Here is an 8,531-nt window from a genome sequence, read left to right on the forward strand (position 1 = left end):
GAAGTTGATTCTGAAAACACTGGAACAAAGGATCTCTCCGGGGTACCGGAATCACCAGAGTCCCCCTGGCTGTTCGGGACTTCGGCGGTGTAGGGGCTTTAATTAAGCCTAACGTCGGGTGAGGTGTTGATGTCAGCCTCACTCCCGCCCACAGTAATCCCGGTAACATCAGGGTGAAGCGGTCTGGGGTAAATGGAGACGGCGCGATCCCACACGCATGGGTTAAGAAGGACGCCCCACAGCAATTATGAGCATCCGCTCCACGCAGCAACCTTCCGGATAACAAACATGAATAAAGCATGCTGGGACTGGTAGGCGGTTGTTTTATTCACGACCTACCTAAGGCTGCATGCGCAAGGTATACACCTTTAAGGAGCGGGGCTCGAAGCAACCTATCAGGCAGGGGCAGGTATTTTACCTAAGAAGCACGACCCTCCCTGAATCATTCATTACCCTGGCGCTGAAGAAGGCAGACAACGTGCCGAAATGCATTCGCCTATTTGCGGGTCTATGGGACTGTTACTCGCCTATGAAAGTGGATTAAAAGCTGTTTTCCATACCTACCCTGCTGTTGGTCTCTTCACTGGATCTTTGGATGTAGTGTGGAATGGTGATATTTCAGCGCGCTTCCCAGTTAACGCGCCAAGAGACCCCCGCTTCGTGAAGTTGACTCTGAAAACACTGGAACAAAGGATCTCTCCGGGGTACCGGAATCACCAGAGTCCCCCTGGCTGTTCGGGACTTCGGCGGTGTAGGGGCTTTAAATAAGCCTAACGTCGGGTGAGGTGTTGATGTCAGCCTCACTCCCGCCCACAGTAATCCCGGTAACATCAGGGTGAAGCGGTCTGGGGTAAATGGAGACGGCGCGATCCCACACGCATGGGTTAAGAAGGACGCCCCACAGCAATTATGAGCATCCGCTCCACGCAGCAACCTTCCGGATAACAAACATGAATAAAGCATGCTGGGACTGGTAGGCGGTTGTTTTATTCACGACCTACCTAAGGCTGCATGCGCAAGGTATACACCTTTAAGGAGCGGGGCTCGAAGCAACCTATCAGGCGGGGGCAGGTATTTTACCTAAGAAGCACGACCCTCCCTGAATCATTCATTACCCTGGCGCTGAAGAAGGCAGACAACGTGCCGAAATGCATTCGCCTATTTGCGGGTCTATGGGACTGTTACTCGCCTATGAAAGTGGATTAAAAGCTGTTTTCCATACCTACCCTGCTGTTGGTCTCTTCACTGGATCTTTGGATGTAGTGTGGAATGGTGATATATATATATATATATATATATATATATATATATATATATATATATATATATATATATATATATATATCCAGGCTTCCCCTTTCTCACCTTCCAAGAAAGCACAGCACTCGCAGGAGGAGGGTGTAGATCTTTTATTTCCCTCAGAGAACCAGACGCGTTTCGGCTACTGCCTTAGTCTTTGGTACAATAGCGCGCCATTTTTTTGTTATTTAAATACCCTTCACGTGCATATCATGGAGATAGACAAGGGACAAATCCATGGTCGCCATCTTGTAATGGTTTGTTTGACATTTTTAACATATCGGTTTTGCCCTGAATGGACCTTCCCATTTTCCATATGCAATATATACAATACATTTTGGTTGTATATTCACAACACCACTTGACATTGGTTGATGATGTACATTACATTACGCCCTGGATGGGCCTTTTACGTTCGTCAAACATTTATTCACATTGATAACATATTTTGGTGTGGACCATGTTGCGGCGAGCCCCAGAGGTGGGGATAGGCTGAAGAAATTAAGGAGGCTGGAATCCAGATATATAATAGATATTGGAACAAAGGTGCCTGGAGGGTTGAATAGCCATGACGAGATGACAGTACATCTAGGGTAGGGGGCTCCCTGCTCTGTGAGAATGTTCGATATTGATAACAGTACCTGTTGAAATTTTAAGTTTTGTAAATAGAAGAGGGAAATGATAGAGGGGCACACAGTGGGTGATGAAAATGTGAATAATGGTATTTTGGGGAAAGGAGATAATAGATGGAGGGAACAAAAGCCCATTCAGGGCAAAACACAAAATGTGAATAAATGTTTGACGAACGTAAAAGGCCCATCCAGGGCGTAATGTAATGTACATCATCAACCAATGTCAAGTGGTGTTGTGAATATACAACCAAAATGTATTGTATATATTGCATATGGAAAATGGGAAGGTCCATTCAGGGCAAAACCGATATGTTAAAAATGTCAAACAAACCATTACAAGATGGCGACCATGGATTTGTCCCTTGTCTATCTCCATGATATGCACGTGAAGGGTATTTAAATAACAAAAAAATGGCGCGCTATTGTACCAAAGACTAAGGCAGTAGCCGAAACGCGTCTGGTTCTCTGAGGGAAATAAAAGATCTACACCCTCCTCCTGCGAGTGCTGTGCTTTCTTGGAAGGTGAGAAAGGGGAAGCCTGGATTATAGCGGGGTGTTGTCACCCGCGCACAAGCACCCGTGGCAAGAGTGCACGACCTGGCAACATTGGGAAGCGAAGATATATATATATATATATATATATATATATATATATATATATATATATATATATATATATATACACAAACATACACACACACACACATATATATGTAATAAATACATATATATGTGTATATGTATGTATATATTGCACACCAGGTGCTGTCAGGAAACGCCGTTTGCCTACCTTCAAGCGCCGGTCCCAGCCGTGGCGACAGCTACCACGATACAGCAAAAGTTCAATTCCACAAGATAGGAACGAGGCGCCACACAAAATTCGATTTCTGGTAGGTTTAATCACCAAACAACAACACGTTTCAGCCGCAGAAAGGCCTTTGTCAAGTTGTTTTACGATACCTCACAGTCACCATTTTGTATGCATGATGTCACAATGGACATAGAAGAAACACTACGGTCCGTAATTGCGGATTTCACCAAAACGAAACACATAAACTCTTTTATACATGATTATGTCTCTAAAAATGATTATAAATCATTATTGAAATTCTGTTGTGTGTATTTACATAATTTGGTACCGCAATGCCGATTTGATCATCATGATTCCATTTCTTCACAGATTTAATGGAAAGGGAAGAAAAGAAAACCGAAAGGAATTGCTGGTAAAAGCATCCATGTTCTTTCTCTTCATTAATTTAGGAGAAAGCGACGAAAGGAAACATAGGAAAATATACACCTTAAGTGCTGCCTTCCCAATGACATGTACCAAGTGAATTGTTGAATAGAACATATATACAAACAATGCAAAAAATTATTATAGTACAAGTTAATTCATTAAATTGATTAGACGCTTGGTTATACACATATTCAATTAATGCCAAGTGGCCCATTATTCTCGATGTGCAATAAATGATAATTTCATATTCAATCGAATATTTAGTCATGTGAGATATGTTTGTTAAAGGGGTTCCTCTAAATCATCCATAAAATATACTGGTGAAACACCCACGTATGATAACAACATATAGCGCAAGATCAAACAAACTGTAAAGACTAATGGGCAAGCATTGGGGACTCATTCAATCAGACACCACAATAGGTAAAACCATTGGCAATTTTCCTGTCATCACATATCGGAGACCAAAATCCCTAAAGGATAAATTGGTCCAAAGCTACCAAAATCCTGAAACAAAATCTACATGGCTTCAAACCACCCAGGAATTGTACAAATGTAATGCCTGTAAGGCTTGTAAATCCATCTCCAGCTGCAAAACCTATAAAATCCACAATGGGAGAGAAAAGTGCCCCTGTTTACTTTTCTTTTTGACCTGATCTTCCTTTCCCTTGAGTATTTCCGTTTCTCACATGTGTCTCTGTAGCTTTTTGTGTTCATGTAACATAGAAGGTTTGTATAGCACATACTGTGAACTGAGGCAGTTTTAGGAGCCTGGCTGAGTTCAGGTTCTGGATGGGGTTCACAACAGGGAGTGCAGGTGCATGATGGAGAACATTGTATCTGAAGCTTCGGCCAGCGCAGGTTTATCACTCTCCCTGTCAGTGGATCATAAAGGTGTTAATTTTTATACAATCCCATATGGGCCAATTGCAGAGAGATTGTGTGAGAGAGGGCATGGCAAAAGGGAGGTGATGCAAGGAAGGAGATGCAGAAAGACATAGTGAAAAAAACTGCTATAAAAGGAGGTGGCGTAAGGAGATGCAGGCAGAAAAGGGATGTAATGGGCTAGCAGTGAGATACTACAGAGGAAAGTGTGAAGGGGGAAATGGGAGGGACACTTTAAAGAGTGCTACTCCTTCTCTCCACAGACCTTATTATTGTTTAATTCAGTCTCATATTTCAAGATTTAATTCATGCTCAATGCTAGCTATTGTCAATATCATGCAATTTCATTCATTTATCTGATACTGGATACTGCTAGTAAGCACTGGCAAAGACGGCCTGGCTTGGTGTGTGTTTGTTGTTGTTGTGTGATATGCCTGGTTGCAGTATCAGAAATATTAAAGACAGACATTTAGGTACTGCTCATGTGGCATGCTGTGTGAAGCACGCAATTCTCGCTGCCATACATAAGGCCGTTCACAGATACACATATTTTGCCCAAAATAGGAGGTGTTGGGTGAGGTGTGTGAGATTCAAAGATTCCCAACTGCATCGATGTCCAGAGCCATGTACCCTTCCTCATTAACCCATCTGCTTTTGCATGTGAACATGTACAACCATGCTGGTTATTTTTTCTAATATTAGCCCATTTTGCATATACTTTTACATTTACATGCAGCTGTTTTGGTTTTATTTTGAAGGTATAGTGTTTTTCCCCACAGGTGTTACCTTTCCAACTTCTTACTGCTGGCCCCTTTCATAAGGCAGCTGTTTTTTGCACTAGCGCTAGGAGAAACACAGGGGTGCGCCATATTCTTATGAATACAGCGCATCCCTGCATTTAAAATATGTCAGACCTCAGCAGCATTGCCAAATTTGGCGTAGCACCGCGCTCAAAATTTATTTTGAAAATATGCTCCTGAGTGTCCTACACCACAATAGAGAAAGAGTAGCGAGGAAGGGAGTGATCAGGCTATTAAAATGAGAATGTTAGATGGTACAGCAAAATATTAAAGAGATTCAAACACCTTGGGGTACAGAGTACCCTGCCTATGGAGCGAATAGTGAACCTTTTGCATATGAGAGTCTTTCCTGCTTGCAAATAATGTAATGTGAACACCAAAGATTCAGAGACAAGTGCACGGTAGTACTGAGGGGCACAGGAAGCGAGTATATGCTATGAAATCACAGCAAATACTGCAGTTTGGTATAAGTGATACTGCCCATGACATGGATTAAAAAATACTTTGGGCTGAAGTAAAAGTTGCCGTTTTTGGTGCAGAATAATGTACAGCTTTCTACCACAAACGATATTGGCCCTTTATTCAATGTATTCTTTCCAGATTCTCCTACTGCACAAAGTATACATCAGCACGGACAAAAATAATCTGTATTTTGAACGGTGCAATGGGCCCAAAATGCAAAAATTATGTGATAGCTTTGTGTCATAATGATTTTCTGCTGTAGGGATCTTCGCGTGACTGCACTTTTTATTTTGAGAGGGAGCGTACCAGCAGGTCTGAGCAGATTGTGCTATACTTAAAAGTAGAGAGTAGGGACACGTCTTAGAAACAAGCAGATTCGCGGGTACAGGACACCTGCACTTCAGATTTTCCATTTGGCTGCACTGAACTAACTGAACTCATCTCACACAACCACGCGCCAAAGAACAGACTCCATCGCTTGCTGGCATCCCCAGTCCATCTGAAAGAGCGCTCTGGTCGAGAATGAACTACAATTCCATCAAAATCATAGCCAGCGCTATATTTCTGCAAATACAATAACACAACTAGTTTCGTTCAATGAAAAGTATTTGAAAGTTGTTCCTAGTCCATTCAAAGTTTTAAACTGCTAGATGTGCGAATTACGAAATGCGACGTGTTTGATAGCGAACCCGTGCACTCCCCCATTTCATCTTTTCATGACACTCGAAGTGTGACGTAAATCGTGTGGGTGACAGTCTGGATTTGTGCAAATACTTCTGGTACATTATTGTGCTCTGCTGCCTGTCTACCGCCTTCCGTAACTAACGGCATGAATAACAAGGACAACACATCTCTGTCAGCGCTGCCTGCTCCTTAGCGCCCTTTGCCCGGACCCCCATATCCTCCCATACCTGTTTTGTCTCCACTCTTCATTGTGCAATAAAAAAAACAGTACTGAGCACATAGTAAATGACAGAATAAATATGTCATCTCTTGTGTTATGTTGTCTCGGCCAGCGAGCCTGTGCGTTTGACAAGCATGTGTATTTAAACAATACCTCACTTATTAGATAAGCCCTCCCTGCCAAGGATGCGGCCCTCCTCACGGGTGACCTTTGCGCTCACCTTCCATTACTGTGACGTCTGGAGCTCTCCTCTTGATTTTCCAGCAAAGACATTAAAGAACCTGACAGTGTCTTTCCATCTCCACCGATGCCACTAGACCACTTAACAGGGACATTGAGAGAGTATATTATCCTTTAGCGGTGTGCGCGGCATGTGTCTGTGAGAGACTGAGTGAGGAAGGCAGGAGGCGCAGAAGTTTTTATAACTTGAGCCCATGATGAAACATGCAGGCCCTCCTCCCTGGCTTGTGTGAAGATTTTATCGCACATTACTGCAATGGACTGTGTGGCAGTGGATATGTGTCTGGCAGTAGATGTGGCAGTGAACGTGGTATTTGAGTTCTTAGGAGTAGTTTGAAGACTAGCACATTCAATGATTTGTTAATTGTAATTACATTTGTAAACAAGTGGAGCCTTCCAAGAAGTCTGTGTACATTTAAGGAAATTAAAAAAATGCAAGTCCTGGAGTGCTTGAGGTGCACGCTTATACCACGAGCTCCCCAATACAGTACGGAAACAAACCCAGCTGAGACGGCGGCATCCGTGCAACACTAGAATCTCCCCGGTCGTCAAAATTGCCGCCTGTTGTGGGTTGAAATTATGCATGTGAAACCCTTGCCTATGCACCGGTAAAGGAGGCCTAGCACGAATGTGGGAGCCTCAGCCTAACCATTACAGATGTCAGTAACATCTCTTCAAGGGAAGTGGGAATTGCGATTCGTCAGAGGAGCGGGGGCTCAGTTGCCTGCGTCACGACTAATAATACAGCCTAGAAGGAGCGTGCCTGAGTGTGAGAGAGAGTTTACTCGCCTTCCTCACGGCACTCGCCCGCGCCGCCTTTCCTCTTGTTATGTCAGTTGGGAGTCATGCCTTTCGATTTTGTCCCCATCTCTGCGCGCGTGTCCCCGTCAGGTGTGAGCACTGAGCAGCCACTGCTTATTAATTATTAATAATAATATTATTAACTTACCAGCTCGAGTGACGGTCTGTCTGACTGTCTGACAACGCCGAACTCAGTGTCAGACTCTAGTGCGCAACTACTGGAAACGTCACGGCGCGCACGTCCCCGACGGAGGGGGCACAAAGACTACTCGCCCTGGCGCCATTTCAAAGGACGGGGCCCAGCAGACACACCCCCTGGTCCCTCTCAGTCAACTTGACTAAGTTGGCGCTAAGGCGCATGCGCGGGCAAGTTTCCGCCCGTAATTAAATTGCGCAGCAGAGTCAGTCGACTTGTAACCTAACCCAGCCCCACCCCCTGCGCACTCCCTATTCCATCGGGGCTGTCCCGGTCGGAACCCCCGAAGCGCTGCATTTTATTTAGGTGCTCCGTGCTCTCTCTGTTGCAGCCGCAGGTGCGTCCACCAGGCTTAGTGGGGCTACGCCCCTACGCCCCAATAGACGCACCGCTGCTGCTAGCAACACGCGCGAAGTTCCATGTCCCCTTGATAAAACAACGCCTATTCCTGACGGTGGGTTACAGAGAGAGAGAGGGTCCAAGTTAGCGAAGCTGTGGGGACTGGACAAGTGATTAATGCAGAGCACACACAGTCTGGTGAAATTCTAAGCGAGTCAATAACAGTGGAAGATGCAGCAAGGTCGAGAAAGAGTCAGGTGACTCCTACAAGCTCAGATCATGTTAGAAGTCCAGTCATGCATGAGGAAAGAGTTGCGCTCGATGAACAGTGGCGCAAGAAAAATCCAGACCCGGTGATAAAGGTGCCGGCTACAATAGCTAAATTAAGTGAAGAATCACATCAAAGCAATGGTGGAAAAGAGGGCCGTGTAACAAGCAGGCTAAAAAGACAAAGAGTACCAAGTCGACGGTACTCAGCTCCTAAATGGATTTATTTTACGACCAATGATTAGGAGCCGGAGTTTGTTGTTTTTGCCCTGCTCAAAATTAAAGTAAAGATTGAAAAGAAACATTGATTATTGACAACCACTTAACATTTTTGAGATTTTGAGATTTTTTGATATTTTCTTTCACGTGAGTTGCAATGGGGTCTGAATCTAGACAATTCCGTAAGACCCGATAGTGTGAAAAGGAGATGAGACAATACGGTGCAAACCTGACTACTAGGGGTGGGCGG

At 44.3% G+C, this 8,531-nt stretch overlaps 1 long non-coding RNA gene across 1 annotated transcript in view; it reads right to left on the reverse strand.

Annotated features, from left to right (window-relative positions):
• LOC144825111 (uncharacterized) overlaps positions 1-7,569 on the reverse strand; it is a 32,853-nt gene extending 25,284 nt beyond the window's left edge. The window contains exon 1 of the long non-coding RNA XR_013609277.1: positions 7,409-7,569. This is a non-coding gene — a long non-coding RNA (uncharacterized LOC144825111). The remainder of the gene's footprint in view (positions 1-7,408) is intronic.
• Positions 7,570-8,531: the final 962 nt, after the last annotated feature.

Source organism: Lissotriton helveticus, chromosome 3_1 (genome assembly GCF_964261635.1).
Source record: "Lissotriton helveticus chromosome 3_1, aLisHel1.1, whole genome shotgun sequence".
Classification (NCBI taxonomy): Eukaryota; Metazoa; Chordata; class Amphibia; order Caudata; family Salamandridae; genus Lissotriton; species Lissotriton helveticus.